This window comes from Balaenoptera borealis (genome assembly GCF_965194805.1).
Source record: "Balaenoptera borealis genome assembly, chromosome: 7".
Taxonomy (NCBI): Eukaryota; Metazoa; Chordata; class Mammalia; order Artiodactyla; family Balaenopteridae; genus Balaenoptera; species Balaenoptera borealis.
This window is the reverse complement of record NC_138864.1, coordinates 18924282-18945894: the sequence shown is the minus strand read 5'-3', so window position 1 is coordinate 18945894 and position 21613 is coordinate 18924282. Positions and strand designations below refer to the sequence as shown.

Here is a 21613-nt window from a genome sequence, read left to right as displayed (position 1 = left end):
TTTTTTTTTTTTTTTTTTTTTTTTTACATTTTAAAGGAATGTGACAACACCGCAAAAGGTGTGTGGAATCAGTTAAAAAAAATAAACTCATCACTGTGTCATAACCATTAACATTTCGGTCTACTCCCTTAAATTTTCTTTTAAGCAAGTTTTACATTCTGTAATCAAAAATCCTATGTCTATCTTTTTTATACAACACGATCTCTTATGTGTTCTTATTTCCCATTTTATTAGTTGGCCCCTACCTATTTTTAATGGCTGCACAATATTCCACAGAGGGGTTATGCTACAATGTTTTTTAACCACTGGTCTGATCATTCACCTTTCTGAATCTCGTGTGACAAAGGACACTCTCTTTCTGAGACCTCAGCTTGCTTCTGACCTCTTTAAGACCTGATTTCTATTTTGGGATCACCACCTGTCAATTGCCCCCCGTTGCTGTTTCTCTGTGTGTGTTCTTCCCAGGGTTATGCTGGCCTCTTCGTATGGCATTTGCATCATTAGGAGGTGCTATGTGAATGTCCATAGTTTAAGGCTCCAGTGGGCAGTAAGATGTGGGGCAAATTTGATATCATTTTACCTAAAAGCATTTGTCCAAGTATTAGGCATCTTGAAGACAGTATGGAAGGGCCAGAACCCTTCAAAGGAGTATATTCGAGAATGCCAAATAGTGCATGATGACTGTAAACCATGGATGCTGAGGAGGCCTGGGGCAGCCGAGTCATCGTGGTGGACTGGGAGTATCTGTTCTCTTTCAAGAACATGAATGTTTTCTGTCAAGTGTCGAAGGTCTTTGTAATAATAATAGCAACAACCAACATTTGGGTACTTGTTATGTACCAGGCACGGTGCTGAAGACGTTCCACATACCATATGATTTAGTTTAAATCTCACAACAACTTGACAATGCAGGTTTTATGATCTCCAGTTTACGGACAGAGAATCTGGGGTTGACGGAGATTAGACAGCTTTCTCAAGATCAAGAGCTGGGACTTGAGGAAACTGAGTGGATTCTGACATCTATGATGTAACAGGCTCTTGTCCGTTCATTCATTCTTTCAACGTGCATTTTTTCGTGTCAGGCATTTTGTACAATCAGAGTGAGTCCTGGGCTTCAGGGAGGTCATGGTCTGGGGGTAGAGTCACGTAAGTAAGAACTCCCATACAGTGGGGTGAAGGATGAGCTGGGCACGAGACCACCTCAGACAGGCACCTAACCCAGGTTTCCTGGAGGAGGTGGGACAGGAGCGAGTCCCAAAAACCCCCGGACGAGCTGACCATTACAGGGAACGAGGCATGGAGGGAAGACTGGTCCAGGGGGATGCCAGTGTATTCCAGGACATCCTGCCACAGGCAGGGCTGAGAATATTCCAAGAACTCCAGGCCAATCACTATTAGACTGAAGCATGGAGTATGGCGGGAGGTTGGGGACCCAGGGAAGGATATTTAAGCAGTGGAATGCCGTGATTGGATTTTATAAAGAAAACTGGTTGTATGGTTGAGAATAAAGAAAAACAAGAGAAGAAGCCAAAACATGACCTAGGAGATGTCTGTAGAGAGAGCCAGGTGAAAGACGGGGAGTGGCAACGGTGATGGTGAGAAGTGGACGCATTAGGGAAGTATTGAGGATATTGAAGAGGCTTATTGAAGGAGGTGCAAATGACTAGACGCTATGCTGCAGGGTGGTGAGGGGGAGGGAACAGTCATTTTTGGCTTCTGAAGCTTACAGTACTGATGGCATGATTAGATGGGGATGCTGTTCGCTGAGATGGGGTTTGGCTTTCTGCACTTGTGATAAAGGGTCAAGCGCTACTCTTTGTGTTCGTTGTTGTGAAGCCTTGTACGGTAGTGGCGTATTGATGAGTAGTCATGTCGAAGGTGGACTGAGATGGCCCAGAGCACACCGCTGACACAGAGGAGTTTGGCCAGGACAAGGATAGGGTTCATGGCCGCCCCCCCTCCCCCGCCCCAAGGTAGTATTTTCACAACGTAAGGGATTAGGCTTTAGAGTCAGATAAATCTGCCTCTGAATTCAGATTCCTAGTGTGGGTCTTTGGGTAAGTTACTAGATGGGAATACTACTAATGCCTAATGTATTGCTTTGTTGTGGGGATGAAATGAGTTCAAGTATGAATAGCACATAGTGCAGTGGTCTGACACATAGTACAAAAGGTGCTCAGCATGCGGCCGCAGCTATCCCCATGGCCACGGCCGTCATCGCCATCCTGGTGAATGTACCATGGCCCAGAGACTCCCTGCCAGCCCTGTGGGCTCAGACAGTTGATCTGGCAGCACACTCAAGGGCCCTTCCTTTGGGAGCAGACTAGGAGCAAACAAGCTCAAAATGTTACACTGTATATTTCAGTGAGTGCTGCAGCTGGCATGGGGGCCAGAATTCTCAAATCTGACTAGGTCATTCTCTCCCTGTAGGCAGAACTATGTGGAGAGCCAAATTCTAATCAGGAAGTTGTGAGCGAAGAGTTGGAGCAAATTCATGGAGTCTAATGATTGCCTGCTCTAGGTTAGGCCGTGTGCTCAATGTTGAGCTTTCCATCATGCATAAGACAGGCCAGCCCAGCGTAATCAGGCTAAGATAAAGTGATGCATCATTTTCACCAGAGTGGTGCCTTGTCGCTGATTCTATGCTACCCCACTGCTGCTGGTCCAGACTCCCTCCCCTCTGCACGGGGCCTTGGAGGGTACTGCTCAGGTTGTCTTAGCAATCCTTCTTCTATGACTCCATGATCAATTAACATAGTCTTCAGATATGTGTATTATATCTTTAGTGGGGTCACAGCCAAATCTTGCTGGCCTAGAAGCTTTTTTGTCCCCATGTGGTGATTTGTTTCTTTCTTTCTTTAACTCAAGTATAGTTGATTTACAATGTTGTGTTAGTTTCTGGTGTACAGCAAAGTGATTCCGTTATACATACATACATCCATGTTCTTTTTCATATTCTTTCCCATTATGGTTTATTACCGGATACTGAATATAGTTCCCTCTGTCCATGTGGTGATTTCTCATTTCTTTGCCCTGATCCATCAAGTGTTGATTTCACAGTTTAACTTTTAGAAGGCCATTTTATTCCCCATCTTTCCAATTTCTTGGCAAGGTTCTGTCTCACAGTCCCATCTCTGGCCCTAAGTCAGATGTAGAAAAGAATGTTTAATGCATAAATGCATTTTTAAGCTCTTTAAATGTAGATTTGTTGGAACAAACTCAGAAACTTCTTCAGGTATTAGCAGTCTGGCCAAGAAACCAGATGTTATTTGAAGAAAATGTGGATGGGTTGTCTCTTCATATTTATTTATAAGTTGAGAAGTAGTTTTAGAATTGGATCAACTTCTTAAGATTTTTATTTTGCATCTAGTTAGTTATGGAAAGTCCCACTGATAGTTACTGTGGAATGACTAGGATTTTCCAGGCTTTCTTCTCCCTGAGATGATGGAAAAGATTAAATAACCTTACAAGCTTCAGATAAGACAAGCTTTAGCAGAGAATGGGAAATATTAGTAACTGATACTATTTTGTTTTCTGGTTCCAACTGTCTTTCCTATAAACTCAAAAGTATTACATTTGGAAGACTGAAGGAAAAGCAAGATTACTTTGTATTTCAGTAACATAGTGAACTTTATGGGAGAAGCAATGTGGATACCGAATGAATTTTTTTAGGTTACCAGTAACTTATTGCTCCCATTTACAAGATGGTAGATTGGGAGTTGGAATTAATGAAGCAGAGTGAGCAGAGGGGCATTAAGAGGACATGCATTGGTAAATTAGGAATATATCTTAGAAGACTATTCAACTACCCATCCTACATGTTTGGGGATTTTTTTTTTTTTTTCGGTAAAAGATTAAGAAAATATGTCTTAAATAGAGTGACAAGTGGATTCTTAGTCAAATTCTGATTAGTTCATCTCTGTCTCAATTTTTCCAGACCATTCTGTTTGTTGGAGAACAGAATATAATTTCTCAATTCTTACAGAAAACCACCTAGTGTAGTGGAGAGAGCATGGACATCCATTTAGACAGTCGTGGGATGCCAAACATGGCTTCTAATCCTGGCTTCACCTCCACAAGGTCCTTTGCTTCTCAGAACGTCAGTGTTTTTCATCTTTTAATTTGATTTTAATGATATCTACAATGTTTATACTAAATAATATTTAGGACTTCTTCCTTAAAAGCTAGGTACAGATAAGATTAAATGGTACCATGAGAGCACTACTTGTACTTTTATTATATTAGGCTGATTCCTGTTTCTACCAAGATGCAATGAACTTGACATAAATTCTAAATGTTTTCTCAACTTGTCCCTTTGTGTAGACAATTCAGAGTTCTTTTTCTTCCTTCTTTTCACCTAAGCTTGTGTTCATGGGTAGAGAAGAGCAAGGTTGCCTCTAAATGCTTTGGCTCCAAACTCAGAAGGCTGTCCTCTCCATGGAGCCTCCCTGTATACTAAGGGGTTGAATAGGACTGCTTGCAGAAGGGCCCCTCCAAGGATCTGCTGTGGAAGCTTAATTCCAAGGGGTGTTATCACACCAGGCAACTTCGACAATCATATGTGTTTGAGAATCAGGATTAGGTTTTTTTCCCTCCAAATATACAATTTTATCTTGAAACTATCTCACGCTTACAGAAAAGTTGCAATTATAGTCCATAGCCATTTTTTCCCCTGAATCATTTGAGAGTGAGTTGCCAACTTGATATCCCCATGACCCCCAGTACTTCAGTGTATATTTCTTACAAACAGGGCCATTGACCTGCATAACTGCAACACAACCATACAAATCAGGAAATTAACATGCATTCATTTCTACCATCTGAAACTCAGGTCTCATTCAAATTTTTCCACTTGTGCTTTTTATGTTCTTATAGCAGAAGGACCCAGTTTATATTCAAGCATTGCATTTAAATGTGTCTTTTTAGTCTCTTTCTGTCTGGAACAGTTCCTCATTCTTTCTTGCACTTGAATATAGGCCAGTTATTTGGTAGAATGTTCCTTGATTTGGGTTTGTCTGATGTTTCCTCATAATTAGATTCAAGTTATTCACTTACGGTAAGAATGGTAGGACTGTCACATCTGGATGTTTACTTTGATAACTTGATTACTGATGTCTGCATGGTTTCTTCAGTGTGAAGTGACACTTTTATACTTTGTAATTCATAGGTATTTTATAGGGAGAGATTTTAAGACCATGTACATATCCCATTCTTCATTGAAGTTTCAAGTTATTCATTTGTTTATATCAGCATGGACGCTAGGATTATCATTGAATTGCATTTGCTCTCATTGTTTATTTGATGTTCAAATTGTCCCAGATTTGGCCAGTGGGAACCTCTTCAAGTTGGCTTCTATGTTCTTTTGACAGGTCTCCCTTATTCTTTGAGCACTTCCTTGCTTTCTGGCAAGATATTCCAAGATCATCTGTACTTTCCCTGCCAGAGTCTTGGAATAAGCCATTTCTCAAGAAGCTCTGGTTACTTTTACTGGAGAATAATATTTGGAAGCCTAGGTCCCTGGTCTGGTTGTGCTCATGGCTCTTGGGTGGCACTGCTTCCAGGCCCCTTCACTGGACAAAGCAAGATGATGTAGGTTTGAATACATACATACATATGCACATACACACACAGAGTCACTAACACATATATACAAACATTTATATCTACATTTATTTCTAAGCTTCCAATTCTAATACATAGAGATATTTATACCGATATCTCTAATTCTGATCCACCACCACATGGATCATTCTAGTTTACTCCTGTTCATGCTTCGTACCTCCCTTTTTAGGGCGTGAGAAAACTAGATGCCTTTATTCAACTGCAGTAGGTAACCAGTCAGGCATTGCTATGGTACCCCACTCCCTACGTGGAATGCCTTCCTCTTGGGCTCTGCACCCCAGGCCAGGCCATGCAGACACCTACTTTGCTTGGCCTTGTCTAATGGCTTTAGACTAAATTGTTTAATAAGGGGAAGGGAAGGTCAGGTTACATTTTTTATATGTTTTTCTTTTGGATTTCTCTGGGTAACATCATCGTAAATCCTCAGGGAGATGAATTAGTATGAAATGTTCAACAAATTTATTTGATCCCGAGCCCTGTTTTGCATGGATTGGGCTCTCATTTGAAGAAATCCTGACTTTCAGAATTTCAGAAAAATTACTCCTTTGCCCTTACTCCCTCCTCTTGGTCTCTGATAACTGGAGCCAGTGTTTTCTTTTATTGGCTCAGGAAGTCTGACTGCTTGTGGCATTTTGATCCTCGAAAAATAAACCAAGCTGATTTGCAATACTGAGTTTTTCTTCAAGAAAGAGATTTTATTGGAAGCACATAAAGTTTGCTTTAAGAGTCTTCATTCTGTGGGTCTACTGACCCTGGATTTCAGAGAGTTGATGCTGGCATGTGGAAAAAGTGGGCAATGAGGAAAAAGAAGTTCCAAGGAAGATAAGCCCAGGAGAGTCAAGGGACTGGTGGGATAGGAGACTAACTTATAAAAAGAAGCCAGAGGTGGTCACCATACTGCCTTGAAAACATCTTTATTTCTCTCCATTAACCTTGAATTGTTTCTTCCTGATTCTGACCTCAAAGATGGTGGTCAGGGGCAAAGCGCCCAAAGATCTGAAAATATTCCACCAATTAGTGGTTTGTTTTTCCTGGAATAAATGTGATAGGCTTATATTTCCCCAATTCCAGTAAAAATCTTCTATTTTCCCCCTTTATAATTTATTTCATTTTACCCAGCTTTCAAGAAAAAAAAAATCTTCTCTTCATCTTACTAACTGAAACCCCATTCTCCCCTTCTATTTAAAGCAAATCTCATGCTAACTCCAATTTTTGTCCTCCCATGCTCTCTTGGACCCCCTCCAATCAAACTTTGATCATCACAGCTCTACTGAAGCGGTTCTGGTCAAGGACAGTACACTCCACATTACTAATCAAGTCATCTTTTATCTGGTCTCATTTTACTGTTGGTCATTTCCTCCATCTTGAAGTATTTTCTTCATGTAGCTTTCAGGACACTATGCTTTTCTAGTTCCTCTCCTTCCACCTCATTTTCTTACCTTTTCAGCCTCCATTGCTCTTTCTCCTCTTCTCTTGGATCATTAATGGTGGAATGTTCCAGGGCGCAGGCTTCCCATCCCTTTGCTTTTCTGTCTCTCCCCCTTTTTTGGTGATCTCATCTAGATCATGGAGTCAAATGCCATCCTTACCTGAAGGATTCGCACATGTGCACGTCCAGCCTAGAGTTCTCTCCTGAACTCTGTGTTCATATATCCGGCTGCTTGGTTGAGTTCTTCTTTTGGATCTCTAACAGCTGTCTCAAACTCAGCATGTCCAAAATTAATGCCTGCCCTGCAAACAAACAAATAAACAAACAAACGTTATTCCCCTTGCAGTTTTCTTTACCTCAGCTAATAACAACTCCAGTTGCTCAGGATCAACCCTTAGAGTCATCCTTGATTTCTTTTTCTCCCACTTGCCACAAGTAATCCAGAAGCAAACTCTATTGACTCTAATTCTGATACAGACCCAGACTTGTAGACCAGAATCTGACCACACCTTTGCTGTCATCCTGGTCCAAACCTTCATCATTCTTGCAATAGCCTCCTAACGGGTCCCTACTTCTGCCCTTGCTCCCTGTGGTCTGTTCTCAACATAGCAGCCTGAGTGATTCTGCTAAAAATTGTTGTATCATGTCTCATGTCTGCTCAAAAACCCTCCTGTGCCTTTCTGTGTCTCAGAGTAAATGTTTTTGCAAGGACTTGACCACCCTGTGGGATCTGCTCCCCGACCCCCTCCACACCTTGTCTTTGACCTCTTCACTCCATCGTCCATCCATCATCACCTCATTGCCAGCTCACTCACTCCAGCCCATGGCCTCAGCATTCTCACTCCTTTGGCACTTGTGTTGTTGATTCCTCTGCCTAGAAAGCCTTTTCCCTAAAAAGCTGTATGGCCCACCCCCAAATTAGACTGTCCCTTCTCTCCACATTTTCATACATCCCATCTCACTGCCTTTTATGTTCAAGATATTTACCTACTATTTAATATTTTTATTAATATTTTATTAACATACTATTTAATTAAAAATTTTAAAGTCTGTTCCCTCATATCCAAAGTAAAGCTCCATAAAAAGTCCGGGATTTTTCTCTGGTTGTTGCTGTATTTCCAGCACCATAGAACAGGCCTTACTAAATTTTTTTGAATGAGGGAATGAGTAACAATGATACATAGTCATTGTAAACGGATATCTAAAATACAGCTATGCAAAGAGAAAAAAGTAAAAATTACCCGTAACTGCCAAAGTGATAATGACTACTGGTAACATCTTCTAAATATCCTAAGAAATTTTTAGATGCAAAATGTACATACTGTAGCCCATACTGTTTTATAATAGGCTGTTTTTCATTTAATAATATTGTGCAAGCTCATCCATACTGACTAGTCTGCTTGTATCATCTTTGAACTCCTAGCTTCTCCTCATTCAGGTCTTAGCCCATCACCTTCTCAGAGGGGCCTTCTGTGACTGTCCAACAAAGCCCTCCCCACCAGCCACTCTCCATCACATCTCGTTCTGTTTCCCTTAGGACACTATCACTGAGTGACATTGTCTTGTGTCTCTCTTCCCTGGAGTGAGAGGAGAACTTGATCTGTCTGGTTTACTACCAAAAGCCCAGCACCTAGAAGTGCTTGGCACATAGTAAGTCTCAGTAAATGTGTGTTGAATGAATAAATACCATTTGTATGACTTTTGGATTTCTAGCATTATACATGTTCATGGTGGAAAATCTAGATAACAGAGAAGAGCAAAATAGAGTAAAGAGAGTCCTGTTGTCCAGGATTAACAACCCTTATATATGTGCTTCTGGATTTTTTATTTCTATTTCTGTATATACAATTCTAAAATTAAAGTGGAAACATGCTATGTGATTTTTAAAATTTAACAAAACATTGTACATATTTCTCATGCCACTAGGTAATCTTTAACAGAATCATTTTTAATGACTGCATGGTATTCTGGCTAATGGATGGAACAGAGTTTCTGTGAACAGTCCCTTATAGGGGACACTTATATTTCTTTTTCTCTTTATTTATTTGGTTGCACCGGGTCTTAGTTGTGGCAGGCAGGCTCCTTAGTTGTGGCAGGTGGGCTCCTTAGTTGTGGCTCACCAGCTCCTTAGTTGTGGCATGAAAACTCTTAGTTGCGTCACACATGTGGGATCTAATTCCCTGACCAGGGATTGAACCCGGGCGCCCTGCATTGGGAGCGTGGAATCTTAACCATTGTGCCACCAGGGAAGTCCCCAGTTATGTTCCTTTCCCCTCTATTTTTCACTAGTGTAAACAACTACATGTATGACCTTGTATTTGTGTGCAATTATATGTGTACCACTTTAAAAATATTTTGGATAGATTCTTCGATAGGAAAATGATTGAAAAGGGATTGCACATTTATAAATTTTTGACAACTTTGCTCTTCAGGAAGGTTGTTCCAGCTGATATTTCAACTGGCAGAATATGAATGTTCATGTTTCCCACACTCACACCTATAAGGAGCCTAATTATTTTTAGTGATTTCAAATATGATAAACAAGAAACTGAAGGGCAAAATGACATACCTGCAGTGATGTCACACCCCCTTGTCATGAGTCTCACTCTAAAGTGAATGCCTCTAATTTGTCACACTTAAGTCTCCTACTGGCTGCTGGTTTAACAAAGATACACTATCATGTTCAGTAAATATTTTTCTGACCTATATTATAAAGAATTTATTCTAATCAGAATGAATCTTAAACTTCCCCAACCTAGTGACTTGTACTAATAGGTTGCCTGACATTAAACCATCTTTGCATTCCTGAAATAAATTCCAATTTATTATTATGCATTATTCTTTCAATAGTCTGCTTGATTTGATTTGCTAATATTTAATATTTGTTTTTAATCTATAGCCATAATTTAGTTTTATCTACAGTTTATATTTTTGTGTTTTCTATATTTAACGTCAGGGTTTTCATAGCTTTGTAAAAGAATTGGCAAGCTTTCTATATTTCTCTATACTCTATAGTCTTAAGGTTGGAAAAAACTGATTCATGAAACCATGTGGACCCAACTCCTTTTGAAGAAGTAACTCTTTGATCTCTTTTTAAGATTGAACATCTAAAATGTCACTAGGCTATTGTAAGGATTTTTTTTCTGGTTATTGACCTGCTTACCTTTCTGCCTAAGTCTTAGTCAGTTTTGGTTGTTTATATTTTCCTAGAAAATCTTTTATTTCATCAAGATTCTATTTATCATCATAACACATTTGTACATAATATTTCTTTTTTTTAATGTCTTTGTTGGAGTATAATTGCTTTATAATGGTGTGTTAGTTTCTGCTTTATAACAAAGTGAATCAGCTATACATATACATATATCCCCATATCCCCTCCCTCTTGCGTCTCCCTCCCACCCTCCCTATCCCACCCCTCTAGGTAGACACAAAGCACCGAGATGATCTCCCTGTGCCATGTGGCTGCTTCCCACTAGCTATCTATTTTACATTTGGTAGTGTATATATGTCCGTGCCACTCTCTCACTTCGCAACAGCTCACCCTTCCCACTCCCCTTGTCCTCAAGTCCATTCATAATATTCTCTTAACTCTTAAAAAACTTCACCTTATCTATCAATATCCCCTTTTCTTCCCAATATTCTATATTTGTATTTTCTATCTTTTTCCTCAGAATTACATTTTAACAATAAGCTAATGGATTCGTGTGATGGTTTCATGGTTTATTATTCCCTTATATTTTACATCTTATATCTTCTTTGTTAAGAATAATTTTTGAGAATTAAGTTACAGTGCCTACCCATATTTTGAAGGGTTTTAAAGCAGGGTTATAGTGGAGCATACACTCCACTACAGGTAGGAGGGCATGCCATGACCAATGGATCACCCAGGTTCCTTTCATCCATGAGCTACTCACAGCTCTTCTCTCATCAAACACTGTCTTCAGTGTTTCTCCTGCACCTCAATCTCAGGTTTGGAGAATTTCCCCCAATATGGGCATTGGAAGTTTCCCCAGCACCAGTGGTTTTCTTCAGAAGCAGTGCATCTTGAACCGAGAGGCCATCTGAAGAATCAGACCCTAGCAGGGTGACTACGTTGCCCTCAGACCTTCCAAAGAAAGGAGAAACTCTTGGGATAGATGGCCCCCAAACAGAAGAAGCAGCTGCTCCTGGACAAAAAGGCTGCAGTGCCTTGGATGACCCCTGCCCCTTCACAGAAGGCTGCTTTTATTGTGGCTTAAAGTTAGGTCTACTGGGAAAGGTCCAGAGTGTGAGTTCTGCCAGTGAGTGAGGACCGTCTTCTGGGTTTCAGACTTCTCATTGTATCTTCACATGGTGGAAGGGGCCAGCTAGCTCTCTGGGGACTCTTTTATAAGGGCACTAATCCCATTCATGTAGGCTCCACCCTCATGACCTAATCACCTCCCAAAAGTCTCACTCCTAATAGTCATCTTGGGCTTTAGGTTTTCAACATGAATTTTGGGGGAGATAAAAACATTCAGATCATGGAACCCAGAGAATCTGCTGCTCTGGAGCATCTCAGAAGTTGCCAAGGAAGATGCAGATGGAAAGATGGTGGCACAGGGCCAAGGGGCATATCAGTTCCTAGGTCTGATGTAGCCTTGTCAGCTACAGGTGAGGTATAACTTATGAGGACTATATCTGATGTCATGAACCACCAGACTAGTTGGTGTGGCATCCAGGAGCAGCCATGATGAATGCAAGGGCTCTGAGGTTGCTTGAAAATACTTTCAGGGAAGATTGTGGTGAGCAGAACCATCTGCGTCGACTCCAAAGCTACTAAAACATTGCCCCCAAGTCCCTTACTGAGATACCTCTTCTATCCTCTGGAATTGTAAGGCCTACTGCCCAGAATGTCTCACCGAGAAGCTGATGACCCAGGATTCCAGGCTGGGAATGGCAGACGTTCCTCTGAGGAAGATGCTTGGGCCACCATGGAGCTATCTGAGCTGGCTGAAGTCAAGCGGAGACAGCACCTGCTTCAGAATCCCCAGGGCAACTCTTGGCAGAGGGGCCCTGGTGTAACTGGGGAGGCAGAGGCAGTAAAGTAGAGAAAGCCTGGGGAACAGAAGCTCTCACTTCAGGAGAAACAGGCAGCGGACCAGTGGAAATTCTACCAGCCTACACTCTTGGGAGCAAAGGACCCTGGGGAGAGAATCCACCTCCTATTTAATATCCATTGAGATGCCACGTCACATGCTGTGTTCTGGTGTGGCTTATGTGTTTCCTCTGGATGTGGGAGTCCTCTCTCTTATACGAGCCCTTTGTTGCAGACTCTGTATTTTGGACAGTGATTCTTCTTGTAGCACAGCACCAGGTATTGTCTGGCTCACCCCTGGGACCCCAAAGGAGCCACCCTCCTGAGGACTCGGTCCTCCTTGGGATTCACTTTTCAGGTGGCAGAACAGTTTCTTTTGTAAAGGATGAGTATTTATTTAGGTCCCAGTCGGTATGTGGAAAAGAATTTAAAGTGTTTGGATGGTTTCTCGTCTTTCCTTCCTTCACCACGCTGAGTCAAGCCTTTAAAAGGTCAACTTCTTCACTTGTTAAAACACAGAGGAATTTTTATAGTGTGTGTTTGTACAAACTGCTAAGTAGCTTTGCTACAAGGCCTCTGTTAAAAGAAAAACATAAATTATTTTACTCCTTTTATTATTCACTGCAATTTCTTTTATATTTATATTCACATTCACCTGACTCCTTGACTTTGATTCATGTTTTGGTCAGCTAGAGAATATACTCAATTAATTTTCTTCAGACAGGGTACTGCTGTGGTGGTGTAATTTCAGAGATTTTGAATGTCGGAGAAATTTCACTTATTTTTTTTACATAATGATAATTTGGGGGTGTATACAATTCATTGGGTAATAATAGTATTTTTGCTTAAATTTTTTATGGCATTTAGACCTCTGTAAGAGAAGTCTGATACCAAAGTAATTTTGGTTTAGTTTTAACAATTTTTTTTTCTGCCCAAGTCTTTATAGGTTGTTTTCATTATCCTTGAACATTTTAAATTAAAAAAAAAATTTTTTTTTTATGGAAGTATAGTTGATTTACAATGATTTCGGGTATAGCAAAATGGCTCAGTTATACATACTCTGTTTTATATATATATATATATAAAATACACACATACATAAACATATATTCTTTTCAGATTCTTTTCCATTATAGGTTATTATAAAATATTCTATATAGTTCCCTGTGGCATACAATAGGTCTTTTCGTTTATCTATTTTATATATAGTAGTGTGAATATATTAATCTTTGAATTTTATTAACATCTCCTGGTTAATGCCCAGCTCTAGGGAAATTTCTGTAGGCTTGATATTCTGTCTTCTCTCTTTGTTCCTTGTAGAATATCTCTCTACTTAACATGTACTGGTTCTCTTACACCTGCCCCCCACATTTCTTATCTTTTCATCACTTTTTATGTGTTTTTACTTGAGTTCTGAAATAATACCTTTTCATTCACTGCTTCTGTTTTTTGGTTTTTGGTTTTTTTCCCCCATATCCAGTCTGCTCCATGCTGCCTTCACTGCATTTTCTATTTTGATAATCATGTTTTTCATTGGAAAGCTATTCTTGTAGCCACACATTATTCCTTTTTTTCTTAAATGCAGTATCATCCCAAATCCCAGTGAAAGTGAAAAATAAGATATATATATTTTTGTTCTGTTAACTGTTAGCTGGAAAGGTCTGTGTGTGTTTATAGTTCAACATGGTGAGAACTGATATTTTTCTGCTGAAAAGCATAGTGCTGACTGTATGAACCTGACTATCCTTTTACCCTCCCAACCTCCTTAATACCCCTGATACGAAGTTCTAGAAGTCACTGTGTACCATGGCAACATGGGTATCTCAGTACTAAAGAGGCTGTTTCTTTTAGTGGTGGTGAAAAAAAAAGCCAGCTTGAACTATTGCCTCATGAGAAGGTTTTTTTATTATCTTCCATCAGATGAAAGACTGTATGCCTACACTTTGCCAATATTCATCCAGATACATTTTTGGAACATAAAGCTCTTCAATTTCTTGAGCACCCTTTTCTTCTTTTGAACTAGAATCCAAGCAGTGGAGGCCCATCACCTTACAGCCTCTTAAATTGCACACGTAATTATTCTTTGACTTTACTTTTCCTAGGGCTGCATTCTCAAGTAATTTAATTTTCCTTTTGTTATATGTGGTTGGCATCAGCCTGCACGATGAGTTGGTGTCTAACACGACAATTTTGAAATAGTGTTTTTCTTTTATGTCTCATGATTACTGTAGGGTGTAACTCGATCTTGGTATACACCAGAATGTCAAGTGGCCGCAGCTCAATTCTTCCTGTGGAGAGTCAGAAAGCCAGCATGCATTACTAATCTATTATATTGCATATTAAACAAATCCAAAATTTGTCCAGTTTCTTCCATAAAAGCCAAAGTACTTTTGTAATCGCAATATAATATTTGTCCACTCCCTTCTCTGTAATTTAGTATATCTTGGATGGCCAAGTACTTCTACGTGGATGGGAAGAATCACTCCTTTCCCCTGTGAAAGGAGGCAAAGAATGTGGTATCAGTGAATTAGAATGAGTCTGGTTGGAGATCACATCTTGGGTTTGAATCTGGCACCATTATTTACTACTAAATTATGCTCTGAGCCTTATATTTTCTCATCTGTTTTTTTAAAAAAAGAAAAAAGCTAATAACATGTCAGCCAGCTGAATTTGCCAGTCTGTAACGTCTGCCTTAGACTTTTTTTTTTCCTGACTACCCCAATTCAGGACAGAAAAACAGTTGCTTCTTGGCTGTGAAGGCAGTAGCTATTTGGGTTCATTTATGCCCAGGCCAGGATCTGGTATTTTGCGTTCTAGGATTAACCAAATCCTTGGGCCCTGCTCATTCTGGAAGGGAAGGCTTTCACAGACTTGTTATAAGGAATCCAATAGGTAATACCTATAAAGTATTGGTTTTTACTTATTTCATGTAAGTAAGGTGCTTTCGGCTGCAGAAAATTTCACTGTCAGAGGCTTAAATTATAAGGATGTTTTTTGTTTACCTCAGAATTCTGGTGATACGTGTCTGTAGGTTTGACTCAACAGTTTCACCAGGGCCGCTTGTTGGTTCTTCTCCATGCATCCACTCTGCCATTCTTAGAATGTTGGCCCGTAGTTGCAAGAGGGCACACTGACTTGTTGCCTCATGGCTTCAAGATGGCTGCCTCCACTCCAAGCATTAAGTTCTCACCCAACTACGTTCAGAGACAGAAAATGAAGGAAGTGGAGTGGAACAGAGACTCTCCTCTTCTTTTTTTGTGAGAAAAGAAATTTCCAGAGGATTCCCTCTCCCCGTAGACTTCCCTTTAGGTCTCCAAGGCCAGAACCAGTAATACTCCTAGCTTCAAGGAAGACTAAGAAAACGAGTATATGAGTATACTTTCTTAGCCTCTATAGTGAGAAGCAGGTCAGGGAGAATGGGTGAGAATGCCTGCTAGGTCTTCCACAAAGGGGTCTATTATGCCCTCAGGAATGTTCTCTCCTTCATCTCTCCATTTCATCTGAATGAATTAACCCTTCTTTGTTACATAGCAGATCACATCTTAATGTGTACAAGTTAAATGAGCAGTTTACTTGTTAAACATTAATTGATTATAGTAAACACAACTGTAATCAGACTTTCCTACAAAACTCTAGATATCCTTTCATTTATATAACAATTTCACATCCACTATCTCAAATCATCTTCATAATAATGCTGTGAGGTCAAAATTTTAGTTTCTCTTTATATATGGGAAACATGGAGATTAAAATTATGATCATACAGCCCACCAGTGGTAGACGGGGAGCCTTAATTCCTTGACCAAAGCTTCTTTACAGCGCTTTTCATGCTGTTTGTAAACCATATCCTGAGGTAGGAAAATTAGACAGAAAGGATATCTCCTGTTTTCTCATAGTAGGGTAAACTTCTGGTACCTTTTCTAATGGGAAGAAAATAATGAAGCTCTACATCCAGTTAAAAATTCCACTGTTCCTTTTTGGGAAACAGTAGTACCTCATAAAATATAAAATGGGAATTTCCCTTGATCCAACAATCCCAGGCTATAAATTTTAAATAGGGATATAGAAACAGAAAGGCAAAAGGGCTTATCTCCAATTTGTATTTAGCATTGTTAATACTAATGAACTGTGGAAATAATCTAAGCGGTCATGAGTAGGGAACTACTGAAGCAAATTATAGTATATATATACAAGAGAACTATGCATCTGTTAAATTATTGTAAAGCAATGTCATTTATGAAAATCGATGCAATCATTGATTAAAAATTCCCAAATAGCAGACCAAACCCAATAGCACATTAAAAAAAAAGAATACATTATGATCAAATGAGGTTTATTCCAGGAATGTAAGGATGATTCAATTTTAGTGAATCTGTAAACATCTGTGATGATAAAATTCAATAAACATTCTTGATACAAAGCATTCAAAAGAACTGATTGATCCTTCCTTAATATGATGAAATCTGTAGCGTTCTTAATCTGCTTAATATTGAAACCATAGCCCCTTTCCCACTAAACTCAGGAAGAAGGCAAAGATGGCCATTTTCTCCATTTTATTTAATATTATGTTGGATATACTGGTCAATATAATCGTAGAGATAAAATATTTAAAGACACGAGAATTAGAAAAGAAGAGATAAAAACTATCTCTGCCAGTGATATGGGTGCAGTATACCTGGAAAACATAAAAGGCCTAAAAAATAAAACTAATTGAAACTGATTCAAACTAAGAGAATTCAGTAAGGTATCTGTATATAAAATTAGCCTGAAAAGTCAATAGCTTTAATATATACAAACAATAATCTGCTAGAAATAACAATGGAAGATCTCATTTAAAACAGCAACATCAAAAACAACAAAAGACAAACTACTTAGGAATAAACTCAAAGGAAATCTGCAAAATCTGTACAGGAAAAATTTCAAACACTCCTGAAAGATACAAAAACACAAAATGAGATTTGAAAAAAATGTAAAGACTTTTTTTTTTTTGGCAGGGGAATAGGATGACAACATCATACAGATATCCATTCTTCCCCCTCCGAATGCCAAAAGGGTGGTTTTTGTTGGAGCTAAATAAGTTAATTCTAAATTTCATATGGAAAAATTAAAAAACCCAAATATCTAGGAAAATCCTGAAAAACGAGGACACAGTAGGAGGTCTAGTAAATTCTATGAGATTATGAAACAACACATTATTAGGTCTCTGTAATTAAAGCAGTGTGACACAGGTGCATGAATAGATAGACAACCCAATGGAATAGAGGCCTGAAGCAGACTGACATAGATCTGCAGTTGGTGTATGATAAGGGTGGCATCTCAAATAACTGGGAAAAAGATAGACTTTTAAATCGATGATGTTAGAACAATTGGGAAAAGATAAAATTGTACCCATACTTTACACCATACACAAGAATAAATTCCAAATGAGATAAAGATCTAAATGTTAACAAAATAAAACCATACAGAGATAATAGAAATCATGAGTGAGTTTTTTTATAACCTGAAAGTAGGGAAAGGTTTTCTAAATATGACACAATCCAACAGCAATAAAAGGAATTTGACTTCAAAAATGTACAATCTTTTGCATTGTAGAAAAAAATGTAAATAATGTCAACAGACAAATGGCAGAGAAAAATTATCTGCAACTTATATCAGACACAAAAGGCTGAATCACTAGCTATAGAAAATTCAGAAAGTATATGGTGCTTAAACATATGGAAAGATGTTCAACCAACTATAATGAGTGAAGGCAAATTAAAACTACCCTATTGAAGGAAGCTGAAAAGAGCGGGAGTGAAAAAGACACTGAAGGAGACCTTCAAGATGGTGAGGAGTAAGATGTGGAGATCACCTTCCTCCCCACAAATACATCAGAAATACATCTACATGTGGAACAACTCCTACAGAACACCTACTGAACGCTGGCAGAAGACCTCAGCCTCCCAAAAGCCTCAGGAGCAGCAGATTAAATCTCCACAATCAATTTGATGTACCCTGCATCTGTGGAATGCCTGAATAGACAATGAATCATCCCCAAAGTGAGGCAGTGGACTTTGGGAGCAACTGTAGACTTGGGCCGTGTGGATCACAGGGTCTTGGTGCTCTGGCTGGGTGTCAGACCTGTGCCTCTGAGGTGCGAGAGCCGAGTTCAGGACTTGGCCCACCTGAGACCTCATGGCTCCATGTAATATCAAATGGCGAAAGCTCTCCCAGAGAGCTCCGTCTCAATGCTAAGACCCAGCTCCACTCAAAGACCAGCAAGTGACACTGCTGGACACCTTATGCCAAACAACTAGCAAGACAGGAACGTGACGCCACCCATTAGCAGACAGGCTGCCTAAAATCATAATAAGGTCACAGACACCCTAAAACACACCACCAGACGCGGTCCTGCCCACCAGAAAGACAAGATCCAGCCTCGTCCACCAGGACACAGGCACTAGTACCCTCCACCAGGAAGCCTACACAGCCCACTGCATCAACCGTAGCCACTGGGGGCAGACAACGAAAACAACAGGAACTACGAACCTGCAGCCTGTGAAAAGGAGAACCCAGACACAGTAAGTTAAGCAAAATGAGAAGACAGAGAAATATGCAGCAGATGAAGGAGCAAGGTAAAAACCCACCAGACCAAACAAATGAAGAGGAAATAAGCAGTCTACCTGAAAAAGAATTCAGAGTAATGATAGTAAAGATGATCCAAAATCTTGGAAATAGATGCAGAAAATACAAGAAATATTTAAGAAGGACCTAGAAGAACTAAAGAGCAAACAAACAATGATGAACAACACAATAAATGAAATTTAAAATTCTCTAGAAGGAATCAATAGCAGAATAACTGAGGCAGAAGAACGGATAAGTGACCTGGAAGATAGAATAGTGGAAATAACTACTGCAGAGCAGAATAAAGAAAAAAGAATGAAAAGAATTGAGGACAGTCTTAGAGACCTCTGGGACAACATTAAACTCACCAACATTCGAATTATAGGGATCCCAGAAGAAAAAGAGGAAAAGAAAGGGACTGAGAACATATTTGAAGAGATTATAGTTGAAAACTTCCCTAATATGGGAAAGGAAATAGTCAATCAAGTCCAGGAAGCGCAGAGAGTCCCATACAGGATAAATCCAAGGAGAAATACGCCAAGACACATATTAATCAAACTATCAAAACTTAAATACAAAGAAAAAATATTAAAAGCAGCAAGGGAAAAACAACAAATAACATACGAGGGAATCCCCATAAGGTTAACAGCTGATCTTTCAGCAGAAGCCCTGCAAGCCAGAAGGGAGTGACAAGACATATTTAAAGTGATGAAAGGGAAAAAGTAGAGCTAACACCTATCCTTCTCAAACTCTTCCAAAGTATAGCAGAGGGGGGAATACTCCCAAACTCATTCTATGAGGCCACCATCACCCTGATACCAAAACCAGACAAAGATGTCACAAAGAAAGAAAACTACAGGCCAATATCACTGATGAACATAGATGCAAAAATCCTCAGCAAAATACTAGCAAACAGAATCCAACAACACATTAAAAGGATCATACACCATGATCAAGTGGGGTTTATCCCAAGAGTGCAAGGATTCTTCAATATACACAAATCAATCAATGTGATAAACCATATTAACAAATTAAAGGAGAAAAACCATATGATAATCTCAAAAGATGCAGAAAAAGCTTTTGACAAAATTCAACACCCATTTATGATAAAAACCCTCCAGAAAGTAGGCATAGAGGGAACTTACCTCAACATAATAAAGGCCATATATGACAAACCCACAGGCAACATCATTCTCAATGGTGGAAAACTGAAACCATTTCCTCTAAGATCAGGAACAAGACAGGTTGTCCACTCTCACCACTATTATTCAACATAGTTTTGGAAGTTTTAGCCACAGCAATCAGAGAAGAAAAAGAAATAAAAGGAATCCAAATTGGAAAAGAAGAAGTAAAACTGTCACTGTTTGCAGATGACATGATACTATACATAGAGAATCCTAAAGATGCTACCAGAGAACTACTAGAGCTAATCAATGAATTTGGCAAAGTAGCAGGTTATAAAATTAATGCACAGAAATCTCTTGCATTCCTATACTCTAATGATGAAAAATCTGAAAGAGAAATTAAGGAAACACTCCTATTTCCCATTGCAACAAAAAGAATAAAATACCTAGAAATCAACCTACCTAAGGAGACAAAAGACCTGTATGCAGAAAACTATAAGACACTGATGAAAGAAATTAAAGATGATACAAACAGATGGAGAGATATACCATGTTCTTGGATTGGTGAATCAACATTATGAAAATAACTATACTACCCAAAGCAATCTACAGATTCAATGCAATCCCTATCAAACTACCACTGGCATTTTTCACAGAACTAGAACAAAAAATTTCACAATTTGCATGGAAACACAAAAGACCCCGAATAGCCAAAGCAATCTTGAGAAAGAAAAACGGAGCTGGAGGAATCAGGCTCCTGGACTTCAGACTATACTACAAAGCTACAGTAATCAAGACAGTATGGTACTGGCACAAAAATAGAAATATACATCAATGGAACAGGATAGAAAGCCCAGAGATAAACCCAGACGCATATGGTCACCTTATTTTTGATAAAGGAGTCAAGTATATACAATGGAGAAAAGACAGCCTCTTCAAAAGTGGTACTGGGAACACTGGACAGCTACATGTAAAAGAAAGAAATTAGAACACTGCCTAACACCATACACAAAAGTAAACTCAAAATGGATTAAAGACCTAAACATAAGGCCAGACACAGTAAAACTCTTAGAGGAAAACATAGGCAGAACACTCTTTGACATACATCACAGCAAGATCTTTTTTGATCCACCTCCTAGAGAAATGGAAATAAAAAGAAAAATAAACAAATGGGACCTTAATGAAACTTAAAACCTTTTGCATAGCAAAGGAAACCATAAACAAGATGAAAATACAACCCTCAGAATGGGAGAAAATATTTGCAAATGAAACAACTGACAAAGGATTAATCTACAAAATTTACAAGCAGCTCAATATCAAATAAACGAACAACCCAATCCAAAAATGGGCAGAAGAACTTAATAGACATATCTCCAAAGAAGATATACAGATTGCCAACAAACACATGAAAGGATGCTCAACAACACTAATCATTAGAGAAATGCAAATCAAAACTACAGTGAGTTAAAAAAAAAAAAAAAAAAACTACAGTGAGGTATCACCTCACACCAGTCAGAATGGCCGTCATCAAAAAATCTACAAACAATAAATGCTGGAGAGGTTGTGGAGAAAAGGGAACCCTCTTGCACTGTTGGTGGGAATGTAAATTGATACAGCCACTATGGAGAACTGTATGGAGGTTTCTTAGAAAACCAAAAATAGAACTACCATCTGACCCAGCAATCCCACTACTGGGCATATACCCTGAGAAAACCATAATTCAAAAAGAGTCATGTACCACAGTATTCATTGCAGCTCTATTTACAATAGCCAGGA

The 21613-nt window shown here is 39.2% G+C and overlaps 1 protein-coding gene and 1 long non-coding RNA gene across 4 annotated transcripts in view; one reads left to right on the top strand and one right to left on the bottom strand.

The window, feature by feature from the left end:
- EPDR1 (ependymin related 1) overlaps positions 1-21613 on the top strand; it is a 32447-nt gene that overhangs the window by 972 nt on the left and 9862 nt on the right. The window lies entirely within an intron of this gene.
- Positions 15217-21613, bottom strand: part of LOC309632397 — a 201090-nt gene continuing 194693 nt past the window's right edge. For both annotated transcript variants that reach the window (XR_014246883.1, XR_014246884.1), the window contains one exon: positions 15217-15304. This is a non-coding gene — a long non-coding RNA (uncharacterized lncRNA). The remainder of the gene's footprint in view (positions 15305-21613) is intronic.